Source organism: Pundamilia nyererei, unplaced genomic scaffold (genome assembly GCF_000239375.1).
Source record: "Pundamilia nyererei isolate P.nyererei 1_Seehausen unplaced genomic scaffold, PunNye1.0 scaffold00289, whole genome shotgun sequence".
NCBI lineage: Eukaryota > Metazoa > Chordata > Actinopteri > Cichliformes > Cichlidae > Pundamilia > Pundamilia nyererei.
In genome coordinates, this window is record NW_005187690.1 from 150,742 (window position 1) to 164,388 (window position 13,647).

At 37.6% G+C, this 13,647-nt stretch overlaps 1 protein-coding gene across 1 annotated transcript in view; it reads right to left on the reverse strand.

Moving 5' to 3' along the window:
• The window catches only part of plekhf2 (pleckstrin homology domain containing, family F (with FYVE domain) member 2), a 35,096-nt gene extending 23,336 nt beyond the window's left edge, over positions 1–11,760 (reverse strand). The window contains exon 1 of the mRNA XM_005750813.1: positions 11,556–11,760. The gene's annotated coding sequence lies outside the window, so the exon portion shown is untranslated. The remainder of the gene's footprint in view (positions 1–11,555) is intronic.
• Between the last annotated feature and the right edge of the window lie 1,887 nt (positions 11,761–13,647).

Sequence of the window (13,647 nt, forward strand, 5' to 3'; positions counted from 1 at the left end):
TATATATATATCACCTTTGATCATTTAAAGTCCATATTTTAAAAGGTCAAAATCTGTTGTTTAAAATATCAGTCTGTGAGATACCTTAATAGTCAACTATAACTGGCATATTTATTTCTTGGTAAGATATGGTTAGGCATTTGGTTTCCTGTTTTGTAACTGTGTTATGAACTTTTTATAACACGTAGGATTGGGCTCTATCTTTACCAACAGACATGTGATACTGCGTTGCTTTTAGGAACATTATACATATAAAAACAGTTAAACTAACTATAAAGAAGTTTTAAAAGGATAAAGAAACAGGTACTTAATATAATCCAATATCGTTTTACCCACCTTTCAACCAATTCTATCCACTAATTACATGTGGATTGTTCTTTCTCATATGTGAACAAAGTGGACAATGATTTTTTGCTCTCTGGCTAATTTTAGTGCTTAATAAACTTAAGTTTTAACGTTTTTCCTGTCACTCACTGAATGTCAGAAGGCCAGCACAGCTCCACCTTTAGAGCTGTGCCACATAATTAGTATTATCATGGGTTGGTAGCACTACAATAATTCAGTGCAACATTAGAAGCACAATGCAAACATGTAACTTTGGAGGCTAAAGAGAAGAAACTTTAATCAAACTTCATTTTGTTTTGGGGTTTTCTTTGGGGGGGGGGGGGCAAAGAAGCAGAACTTGAACTTGGCTGGCTTAGTGCATGTGTATACTGGTCTACAACACACTTAGTGGCACAGTTTGAATATACGTTTCTAGTGTTGATGTGTTAAAAATGATACTGGCAGAACAGAGCTTTTGAGGAATGTGCTTTTAACAGTCCTCCATCTGTTCATCTCATTCCGTGGAACTCATATGTGCAGCAGATCAACCTTTGAGCTTTTCCAGTGTAAATAAACCCAACAGGTACTAGCAAGTTGTGACCCAAGTGTTGGCTTGGCTGTACGGTTTCCATTTCTTTCTGGTTAATTCAGGGTGTTTCTATATGCACCATGAAAAGAATTTGTTATATCTCTTCCCCCAAATCTCTCCGGCCCATTCACTCCCACTCTATCCAAATAACAGAAAACAACTGGAGGCTGCCAATTCAATCCTAAGGGTAAAGTAAAACTGGAAAGAAGCTACTACCACAGTCCTGGATATTATAATATAAACTTTTACAAATATCTGTGTTTTGTAATGGCTATAATTAAGAATGGTACTGTTCTTTTTAGTAGTGTTAGCATCAAATACCAATACTACTAATACTAGTAAATAGTATTTATCTATTTGTTACTTAATAGCAAGTAATTATTTTATTTTCTAGAATCTACTGTGTACACGTGAACAACTATGCATAACAAAACACCAGTGGTGTTTGAATCACAAGTCTTATCACTATATCTACCTCTGATTTTAGTACCCTGAAAGTGAAACTAAACTAAACCCATCCTCCATCCTAAACACACACAGCCTACTCAACTGATTTTAGCTGTCACTAACTGTTCATGTTTGCAATACTGTCCATATCCGACTAACTTCTCTGTGCTAAAGTGAGGACAAGCAAAATAAATTTTTCATTTAATCTATTATTAAACTCAATTGGCTTCTCTCAAAATGTAAAAGAACCCACCCACCATTTTAATCACACTCTAGATCTTGTTCTAACCTATGGAATAGAAACTGAACATTTAACAGTATTTCTGAAAACCCTCTTTTGTCTGATCATTTCCTAATAACATCTAAATTTACAATAATATATTATACAGCAGTGGGGAATATATTCCATCACAGTAGATGTATTTATGAAAGTGCTATAACAAAGTTTAGGGATATAATTCATCCACTGTTATCTTCTTGTGCCACCACAGAGCAGAGCAGCTACCTGAATGCTACATCCACAGAGGTCGATTATCTTGTTAATAATTTTACTTCTTCACTATGTATGAAAAAGAAAGCTTCAAATCAGAAGTACTTGACTCCCTCGTATAACTCTCAAATGCACACCTTAGAGGAGATAACTTGTAAGCTGGAGAGGAAATGGCGTCTCACTATTTTATAAGATCGTCATTTACGTGGAAATAGAGTTTGCTGCTTTAAAAAAGGCCTTCTGTAAAGCTCAAACATCTTACTATTAAATAAAACAAATAAAATTTTAATCAATAGAGAAAAAATTTACTCATAATCATCTCACAGACGTAACATTATGTACAGTTACCACTGATATTTATTTAGAGTTTTTTTCTACAATTGATCTTTCTGAGTAACTAGGGTAATTACTTCCTCCAAACCATCAATGTGTCTCTTAGACTCCATTCCAACAAGACTGCTCAAAGAAGTCCTACCATTAATTAATATCTCAATCTTAAATATGATCAGCCTATCTCAATTAAGCTGTGTACCACAGGCCTTCAAGCTGGCAGTAGTTAAACTGTTATTTAAAAAGCCATCACTGACCCAGCTGTCTTAGGTAATTATTGGCCAATCTCAAAAAATCTTTAAAGTCTAGTTGTCAAACAGCTAACAGATCATCTGCAGAAAAATGGCTTATTTGAACATTTCCAGTCAGGTTTCAGAGCTCATCACATTATGGAAACAGCTTTAGTGAAGGTCGCAAATAATCGTCTTATGGCCTCTGACAGTGGACTTACCTCTGTTACCTAGACCTCAGTGCAGCATTTGATACTGCTGACCATAATATTTCATTACAGCGATTACAGTATGCTGTAGGCATTAAAGGTACTGCGGTGCAGTAGTTTGAATCGTATCTACCTAATAGACTCCAATTTGTTTATATAAATGGAGAGTCCTCTTCGCACACTAAGGTTAATTATGGAGTTCCACAGGGTTCCCTCGAGAACCAGCTTCAAATTGTGACCCCAACTGGTCACAGCAAATGGCCGCTCCTCCCTGAGCCTGGTTCTGTTGGAGGTTTCTTCCTGTTAGAAGGGAGTTTTTCCTTCCCCCCAAAGCACTTGTTTATAGGGGGGGTCACATAATTATTGAAGTTTACTCTGTTTTCTTTGTACTATTGTAAGTAGTGCATTGAGGAAACTTTTGTTGCGATTTGGTGCTGTATGAATAAAAATGAAAGAAAATGAATTGAATTAATGCCTCATAATTTACATCAAATATCTGGGTGGTTAACCAACTATATTTCAAGCCAGTTAACTATCTGATTTATTACAGTACTTTGAGGTACTCAAGTTCTCTAATGTGTTTTATTAGCTGAAGGATCCCCTTAATTTCAGAGAGCTATGGAAACACCATAAAGTGTACTTATAGACAAATGTGCTACTTTAGCAGAAGATTAATATAGTCATCTTGTTTTTCTTGGAAAAACAAAGGTGTGAAAAAAGTTTCGATGTTAAGGCAACCCTATAGTAACATGAGGTTACTATTTTTTAGTATGCAGCATATAAACAGACAAATATGTACACTGTGAAATTATTATTGTAAATCTAGCTGTCTTGAATGTCTTGAGTTGAGCTTTGGAGCTTTGTAGTAATCTATAGTGGCAGCTGCAGCAAAGACTCACAACAAAAATCACCACACAGGTTCGAGACATTGTTTCATGAGGAACTGCAACAGAAATGACAGCACAATAATTGTCTTTGAAAGAAATTTACAAGGAGCAAAAGCTCTAATACTTTTTCCCTCCCACTGTGCACCACGCTTACTGTCACACTCTGAAGCCTCGCTGCTCACTCAACCAATGAACACAGCAGAGAATAAGAGCTGTCCCTATGCCAGGAAAACAAGATATTGTTGTGAAGCACTTGGATACTGTACATAGTTTTTTTGTTTTTGTTTTTTTTTTTGGGGGGGGATTTCCTTCTGTGCAAACAATGAAAAAATTTCTGGTATGACAGTATGAAATCTACCAGCAAGTTTGAGCCAGCAACAATGATGTGAATTGAAGTATAACTACTGCTGTGACTGATGTCAGTTGGACACGAAGAGACGGTATATATTTACATGTTTTTTTAAAAATAAAACATGAATCCCCTAAACAGAAACCAGATATCTACACAACAAATGAATATCTGATAACATGCTGGATGACATCATGACAATGATACCTTATTGAATAGTTACCTAAGAAATGGAAATATTCAAATGATCAATTTGACAACTGAAAATTATCCCAACAACAAAATAATTTCTCTTACTAAATTTCTGATTATTTATTAAGTATTTATTAATTTCTCTCTCTCTCTCAGGTCAAATACAAACTTGATGACAGACAACCAAAACAAACACACTGAGATGCACCAGTGATAAGATTAAAAAACGTAAAAACAGTTAAGTAAGAATAATGGGTTAGTAAAATGCCAATCGCCCCTTTTAAGTGAGCGTTCACTTGAAGCACAGCGCCTGGGTTTCCGGAGAAACTAATCTTCATTGTGATACTCATTATTTCTGACTGTGATTGTAAGTTATGTCAAGCAGGTTAATACAACAAAGCCTGGCTTTGTTTTACACCCCTGAGCATCTGTAGGAAGGAAAAATGATATTCTGAGAAATATAAAGATTATAACCATGTTACTTCATGTCACTGCATAGGCTGAGTATATTCAGTAGACTGTTTGCCTAACACTAAAAAGCTTTCCAGTGTAGGATAATAATACTTTAAATCTAACAAGAATAAGCACCGACATGAAATCTGAAAAACTGGACATGGTTCATGAGCACAAATGACACAGACAAGCCAAATTAGAGTAACAAAAGTAAAACATGCTCTGCTGGGGCCACATAAAAAAAAAAAACCCGAAGTGAAACTGTGACTTACTATGGAAGACCTTTAAGTGTTGAGTAATGGTGTGGCCTGAAATGAAAATGAGAAGTACTAATGCTGAAAGTAGATGCTTACAGGACATGCTCTTCTTCTTAGTTTTGTACTGTTACTTTAGTCCCCTATTAGTCTCATAGAAAAGCTGTTGTATGTGACTTATGCAAATATTTAATGCTTTTTATAATTGAAAAGATATTCAAAGTACTGACCTACATGATCAAAAGGCTTGTTCAATGTCCAAAAACAGAAAGACAGCATGATTTATTCAATTGTACAACACTTCTGCTCTGTAAAATGATAAATAAAAAGTTATAAAAAAAAAAAAAAAGAATTGTCACCTGTAAGTGCATTAAGTCCAATCTCCTGTATTCTAGAACGAGTTCAAATAAACTACTGAGGTGCAGCATTTTCCCCACACAGAGTATATTTTACAATTCACTTTTTCACCTGTCTGAAACAAAAGCTTGAGAGATTTACTATTGGACAATGCACTCAATTTAGCACAGGACTTTCAAGTCTAGTGTTTCCCTATGAGCAAACTGGTCAGATTACTCTTGGTGTGACAGTCTTTGATGATTCAGCTGTCTCCAGTTTTCTTTAATAATTTATACAATATAATAAATGCAGCATCAAGTTAGATTTCCTGTTAGCCAAATATAGCTTACTAATGTTGGGTTGCTAGTGATAATTTTAACAATTGCTGAATGTTAGGACAACGTGACGTGTCAGTTGAGCCTTGACCATCACTGTTATGATAATACAGAACACCACCAACACGGGGATATCACATTGTGCACTGCAGTCCAGGCAGTGGAGCTGGAGAAAAGATGTGGGTGTGCCTCCACACATGCTTACATATGCACCTTCTTCCTCGCTTTCACCACAAAGACACTATTTTTGTGGGACACACTCTCGTAACAAATGTTACAAGAGGCCTATAAATAATTAAAAAACATGCACCACTAGAATAATTACGCATAGTTCTTATTACTATTGAATGCAGTGTCATCTACTAGTTGAAACAAGGTGCTACTAAGTACAAACATCTACTCTAAAACAGGACTAAATTTGAAAGTCCACTCACAATTAAGCTGCTCTGTTCAACCTTATATTAGCACAGTCTAGCTAATGTTAGCTATACAGCAGAGAGAGACTAAAAGAAGTAGGATACACAGTGTCCATTCATTTTTAATGGCTTCATATCTTGTATCAATAGATAATGACTTGATAACAAACACAAATAGTTATCAGATCACTGTAGAGCATCTTTGTTCAGTTTCACCCTCTCATGAATGTTATCTCTAAAATAACATCCACATCCTGAGTCACAACAATCCCTTAAACTGAGGTTTATAGGCAGACAATGCCTAGAGAGGCAGTTGGAGAGCCATAAAGTATAATGCCCTATTTTGTAGATTTAAAGGGTATCAATTTTGCTTTTCCCCCCTCTTTTTCCCGTGCGTGTGTGTGTGTGTATGTGTATGTGTATGTATATATATATATTTAATGAGAGCAGATATATAGAGAAACAACTCTAGCGCTGAGCATAGAACCCCCTCCTCTAAAGAAAGTTTTACATAATTTGGCCTATTAGTTTTTGCAGGAGGACAAAAAGCCAAGGAGCTGTAATTAAAAAGCCAAGGAGCTGTAATTAAAAAGCTTCGTTCTGTCTTGGCAGAGGAACTATTCCCAGCAACTTTTCAACTTATAGCATATTTGTTATTCGATTTCAACAAAACTCACATTTCACACATTATACAACTCAAACTAAACCACTTACAAGAAGCGGTCTAACATATTACTAATATTAGTAAGCCCTCCTAAATATGCAATTAAACATCCTCCATAACTAAAGAAAATTAGGGTTGTGCTGGTGATTGCCAACAGTCTGCCAGTCATGACAATATTTAGGGTTTTTTTTTCTTCCCACTAATGCATAATAGCAATATTACATTCTTTAAATTCATATTAAACTTAACTTCCCTCACTATCTTGCCATATCACCATCCCTGCATATATCACACACAACAAGCGTGAGACTGTGCATACAGAAACCTCTGGACTCCTTAAAATGAACAGGGCTGTGGCGAGCAGCTAAAATGGCCTAGCGTAAACAAAACCACACAGAGAGTATTTTTGTCTCTTTTAATTTAAAGCTTGCTAATTTATCTCATTTCTTCATTTTTGTTCTTGTGCACTTCTGTCTGCAAATCACATAAATGATACGCTTCCCTACTATCTTTGCACCATTTTGTCTGTGTGCTACAAAGCATACAGGAGGAAAAGTGTTTAAAAATGTATATTTTTAAAACAGTGCTTTGCATGTGCAGATTTCTACAGATTCCAAAGGATACTCATCCTCACAAACAGTAAACGAAGCACTCACTGTTTAGATAATCTGTTTTTGTTTATCTGTGACCTCCTTGATGTGTCAGTCAGGAAATGACCCGCTGTCCTTATCTGCATCCATTTATAACTGACACGTTGGATTATGTGCAGGATATTGGATTACTCAGAGCCAGATCTGACTACTTCGAAAGTGAGATGAGGGGTAAAGGGGTTCCTGGTTCCTCGGGTAGTTGAGTGTACTTTACATTGCCCAGGAGTTCTGGAAGAACTAGTTTGAACCACATTCAAACACGAAAAGGAAGAAGATATCTTGGCTGACTGATTTGCTACTTGCAAACTTAGAAGATCATCCAAAAGCTGCAGCGTTGGATAAATCACAATAAATGGATGATTACCTCCTAAGAGGAGGGTGCTGCAATTTACCAGGTGCATTGTTTGGGGAATAGAAACGGAAAGTCACAATTTCTCTTCCAGGGAGTCATTAATTAGGTCCCATTTTTCTCATTACATAAAGACTGATGGTAATTTCCCACCCAGTGTTCTACTTTCAGCCATCTAAGGAAGTAGTCAGTAACAGACTCCCAAAATCTCATGACACTTCAGAAGCATGCCGGGTTCTTTTATTTCCCTAGTTTTGGTATTAAAACTGAATAAGCTGCCCAGTTTCAAAAGGTTAGGTACAAGTTAAGAGTTTCTTGTATAGAGACTCTATTTAGAAGATTACTACTGGATTACTAGTTGATACTAGAGTTGATCTCCTCACTCTTATAGTGAAAGTGCTGCTTATAGATCAGTCCAGTATATTCCTGTCTTGTTCTTTCCCTACAGCTGATCTTCTGTACAGGTTGCTTGTGTGATGCTCAACATTTACCTGCTTGTGTCTCTTGTCCCATGGTCCAATAGATCCCAAATGCCTTAAATCTGTGTCATGGTAGGTACGTATTTTTATAATGTCTATGGTTTCAAGGGGGCTGCAGGTGGAGAAATACTTCATGTTCTAAACCTAAGGACTGTGATTCACTGGAGAGGCAGCTGACTATAAAGATTTAAGGTTAATTACTATTTTTAACCTGTTTTTTGGACAAGCTCTTAAGGAACTTTTATATACTTGACACAATATAGTTGGTATTTTAAATATTTAGAAGGGAGAATGTTAAAAACTGTATTTTTGGGGCAGTGAGTGTCTAATTTTTATCCTAGAAATATAACCTAAATCTATGGAAATACAAAAATCTCTTCAAAGTGAAGATCTGTTGCTTTCTTCTACTTTACATCAGTCTACATTGTAGGCCCTTAGGCTTTTGGGTGCCATTTGGCTAAAGCATGACAAGTGAAAATATACCTTGAGCTCATTTAATGTATGAAATACTAGTGAACTTAAAAAAGAAGACCATATTAAATTATGAAAGGCCTGACACTCAGCTGTGGGTGACATTTCAGTTTTATTATGAAAAAAAGATCTCACACATTTATCACCAATAATTAGGCAAAGAGGCAGTCAACTCTAGAACCGTGAAACACAGTTTTAAGCAAAAATGTAACTTTATCCAAATGCAACCATTAGACTACAAGACATGTCATGTTGGAACATAAGATAACTACCAACCTACGCAGCTATAAGTGTTAATGAAACGTCTGATTAAAAGAAAACACATTTTTATAACAAGATCTTCTCTCGCCCACAGTTTCCTTTAACCTTTTGTTCCCACAGAGATACTCAGTCTATCAATGCAATACAGCAGAGTTTTTCCTATAGTAGAACAGGATTATTAGAGTGTGAGGGTGCTTTTTTTGTTTAACCTTCTTCCTACAGAAATTCCAAAAGTGATCGCTACAAAAACGCTCCATATAGGTAAGTTTATTAAGCCCAGCTGTGCCTGTCACCGCAAAGTAGTTCAGAAAGCATCCTTATCAATATGTAAATCTCTTCCTGCTCTTTACACTCAGTCATAACAGATGTTTGCTTACAGACTGTATTTGTTTCCCCAGAGCTATTTAGTTAGATTTAGAGAATCACTGTTTTATTTCAAGTTGAACAATTGTAGCTAAATACTTTTTTTTAATAAAAATTAATATATGTCCAAAAAAACAAAAATATTTTGTTAACCATGACATAGTACTTTGCTTAAGAGTTGAAAAGATTTGTTAATTACTACATTTAAACCACCAGCTGTTCCAGCATTATTTTTGTAAGTGTGGGAGACAAATGAGAAAAGGTGAAGACAGTGGGGGTGGTTTAATACTACTTAATAATACTTTCTTTAAAAATTTAAACAATAGCCTTTGCCAAAGGTAAATGTAATCCTGTTTGCTAACAGGGCGATGACAGCCACCAAAGTCAACACCGACAGCTATCTAGTCACAATGTAACACCCACAATGCAAGAGGGAACAAGGGGATACTCTTTACTCTTTTGTTCAAGTGTACATGTGGGAGTTTGATCAAATAGGCTAAAGGATTTTGAGAAGGCATTTGAATGCATGTCTCGGTGTGTCACGTACATCCCCTGGGTGCTTCAGAATTAAGAAGTACCAGGCATGTTGTTACAGGCTAATCAGTCCATGCAGATGCAAAGTGAGAGCTTAGTCAGCATTGGCAGCAATAAGTCACATTCATTCCCAGTGGGTGTTGCACTCTGCCAGAGGTGCCCTTTGTCACAGATTCTGTTCATAATTTTTAAAGACAGAATTTCACATTCAGCCAAGAGGCGGAGGGTTTCACGCTTGGTAGTCTAAGAATCATGTCTCTGCTTTTTGCAGATGATCCTGTCAGATACATCAAGTGATTACCACTGTCTCACACTGGAGTGATTTGTTGAAGCACCAGTATTGCAGCCATATCCAAATCCGGAGTGCCCACCCCAACATGGGAACAAGTTTCTGCCTCAAATGGAGGACTATTCCAACGCAGTTTTGTTCACTAGTGAGAGGAGAATGGAGTGAGAGCTTGACAGACGCAGTGGTAGTGTTATAAACATTGTACCACTCAATTGTGATGAAAAGAGAGTTAAGTGTTAAGGCACAGCTGTCAACATCTGGGAAGTGATAGGAAGAATGAGTCTGTGGGTATAAACAGTGGAAATTAATTTCCTCCATAGGGTCCTCTGGGCTCTCCCTTACAGGAGGGGTGAGGGGCCTACAACCACTGCTCCTCTATATCAAAAGGAGCCAGCTGAGGTTACTGGGATGCCTCCTAGATACCTCCTATGTGTGGTGCTTTGGGAACATCCGACTGGGAGGGGACCCAAGGACAAGTCTAGTACATGCTGTAGAGATTATGTCATTCAGCTGGTTTGGGAACGTCTCCATGTCACACCAGAAGAGCTACGGGCAGTTGATGTGGATAGTGAGGTCTGGTTATCTCTGCCGCCCCTCCGATTCGTACCCAGATAAGCAGCAGAAAGTGAATGTCATTTATTTAATTATTTTGTTTGAGTTATTCTAATTATTTGGGGTAGCTTAAAACTGTAAAGTGGACAAAGAAGAAAAACTTAAAACCACGAATTAGGGATTTTATAATTAAAAATAGTACAAATCTTCTTCTAACTGAAAATTAATCAGTTGCAGGAGAGAACGCGAATACTGGCCAGGGAAGACACGTGATCGTCCTCTAACCTTAAGTTCAAAGACTCAGTGTAGTGGAAGAAGAAGTCAAGTGAAAATAATGGGCAACCTGACTAAGGCAGAGGCAAGGCGTTGCAGACTTCCCATTTTGAGGTAGACAGGTTTCACCAGCAATCAGATTCGCACATTCGCTTCCACAAAAGCTGTAATAACAGAGCCTGGACCTCTAACTGATTGTAGGTTACCTGCACAGTGAGGCAAAGGTGGGTGAAGTTAGTCCAAATAAATATTAAACTTTACACTAGGTGGAAAAGTCAGTTTCTTTAACCACGCATCAGGCTAATATTACCCTACGCTGATAAATTGTCCCTTTTCAGCTTGTCCTGACTTGCTAAAAATAAATAAACCGCAATGACTTTTCCTCGCAGTCCTCAAAAAGCCACCGCTGGTGAGGCAAACTGAAACCATCACGCTCAGTTTATTCTTTCTTTACAGTGAAACACCTTAAACACGATACGACACGAAGTTTCTGTGACTTTTCAAGTTTTCCAAGCTGGTGTCAGTTGGCAGCGTTAGCCAGCTAGCTCCCAAGTTAGCTTCCCAAACAATGTTCACCTGTTACTGCTTGTGTCAAACAAAAATCAACTCCGCTTTTTCGACTTTAAGACTACAAAAAAACTTATCGATCTTAACTCCCTGTGTGGAACTCCGGGGAAAGAAAGATAGCTGCTCAACTGCGCTAAGCTACCGCCTGTTAGCATGAATGGGAAAAAGTAGAAGCAAACCACAGAGCAAGCCGTAGCTCCCCTTAGCAAAGAGTGACAGGACACCAACGGAGACAAGTTTAAAAACGTGGAAAACTACATACCCGACGGCAGCTCCTGTTGTCCGGCAACTTTTGCTGTTACTTGAAGCTCGGTTGTAATCCAAATAGAGTGATTAAAGCAGTGCCTCCCCCACCGAAACTACCCACCGCGTCCGCAGACAGCTACAGCAGCTGGAAACTCCGCCGCTGCCCAGAAAATACAACAACAACATGGCAGCGCCGCGCCGCGTTCAGGGCGCGCTGGACAGCCGGTAAATACAAAACTAACGTGCGGTCTCTGACCTGCGAACATGTAAGAAACTTCAAACAAAGCTGAAATGTGAATGACATATTTTATTCTGGCACAACTTTAATGCCAAAATGCCCATCATCATTAGCGGAATCCAGGTTTATAACTTCACATGTTTTGTCTCGTCCGGCAAACAACTGACAATTATTTAAATAATAAGTTTTTACACTTATATTACTTAGTAAAGTAACCCCCAAAACCACAGGGTGCAAGACAGGAATCAGTGAAACAATCGAACAAAAGATGAAATGTAACTAAGAAAAGAGGTGAAATATGAATCAGGTTAAAGCAAGGATATAAAACGTCAATTCCCTCCAGTTCAATTCAATTTTATTTATACAGCGCCAAATCACAACAACAGTTGCCTCAAGACGCTTTATGTTGTAAGGTAGACCCTACAATTATACATACAGAGAAAAATCCAACAATCATATAACCGTCTCTGAGCAAGCACTTTAGCGACAGTGGGATCTTGAAAATTGTTATTTGTATGTCCAAACCCAATGACTACTTTGGTGCTTCCCCCAGAGCTTTTAGCTGTTTGCTCGTATGGTATTTTAGGCTAACACAAGCTTGATGGTCTAAAATATCTCTGGAGAAAGCTGCTAAGCTCACATGTCAACTATTTATCACTGTCATCTTTAAATAAATTCATCAGTCATGGTGGAAAACTGCAGGGGAAAAAGCAATGAGAAAGATGGGTAACAAAGTGTTTACTTCAATGTTTTGAACTTTAAGTTATACTAACTGAGTCTGAATTTATTTTACTAGCACTAATTAACTTCCAGCTAAAAAAAGATGAATTCTAATAAATAATTCCAAAGGTTATGCGTCTAAGTTTGTGTTGCTGAGTGGAATGTTTACAAAGACTTGGACCTTTGGAGATTATTTTTCCCTACAAACAGACAAAATATGGATGGAATGAGCAAGTTCAGATCAGCAAGTGCAAAGCTGATTTTGGTTTTTATTCTAGTGGAGTTTGCATCAGTAAGATGGATTTTGTTGGGGCTGACGTTAGGAGGTGAAAGAAGGGAAAACAAGGAAGAAAAGTAAATGAAAATCAACACAATCAATAAGGGGAAATACACGGAAGAGAGATGAATGTTTCCCTGATGAAAATAATGGAGGTTATCTATGTTTTTAATAAGAAACCAGAAAATTATGAAAGTTATTTTAGTATTTGAAGAGCCAGAAAATGAAATGCTATGGACTGAGATTTCACCCCTGGTACTACACGGTGGCCAATCTGCTACAAGGCCATTTTGCATCACCCTAAGAAAAAATATAAAAGAGAAAAAAGCACAAACTTAAAAGCCAAATAAAAAATGATAAAATAGTAATTGAGGTGCTGACTTGGCCTCCAAATTCCCCAGATCTTAATCCAATCAAGCATCTGTGGGATGTGCTGGACAAAAAAGTCCGATCCATGGAGGCCCCACATCACAACTTACAGGACTTCCAGGATCTGTTGCTAATATCTTGATGCCAGATACCACAGCACACCTTCAGGATTTTAGTGGAGTCCATGCCTTCGAGGGTCAGGGCCTGTTGTGGCAGCAAAAGCGGCACCAACACAGTATTAGGCAGGTGGTCATAATGTTGTGCCCGGTCAGTGTATAATGTATATTTGTCCTAAATAATCTTTTTCCTAGTTTACATTAGAAGGCGTTAAGTGGAACAGGAAACTCACTGATCACAGTCACTTCTTGAGTCTATCTATAGAGCTCTGACTGAGGTGATTACAAACCTTTATAGATCGTGATGCTCAGTGAGGCACTAGAACAGACGAGATTAGTGAACAACAGTTACAGCAACGCTAATCACCCGTGACCTAACCGGGTTGTT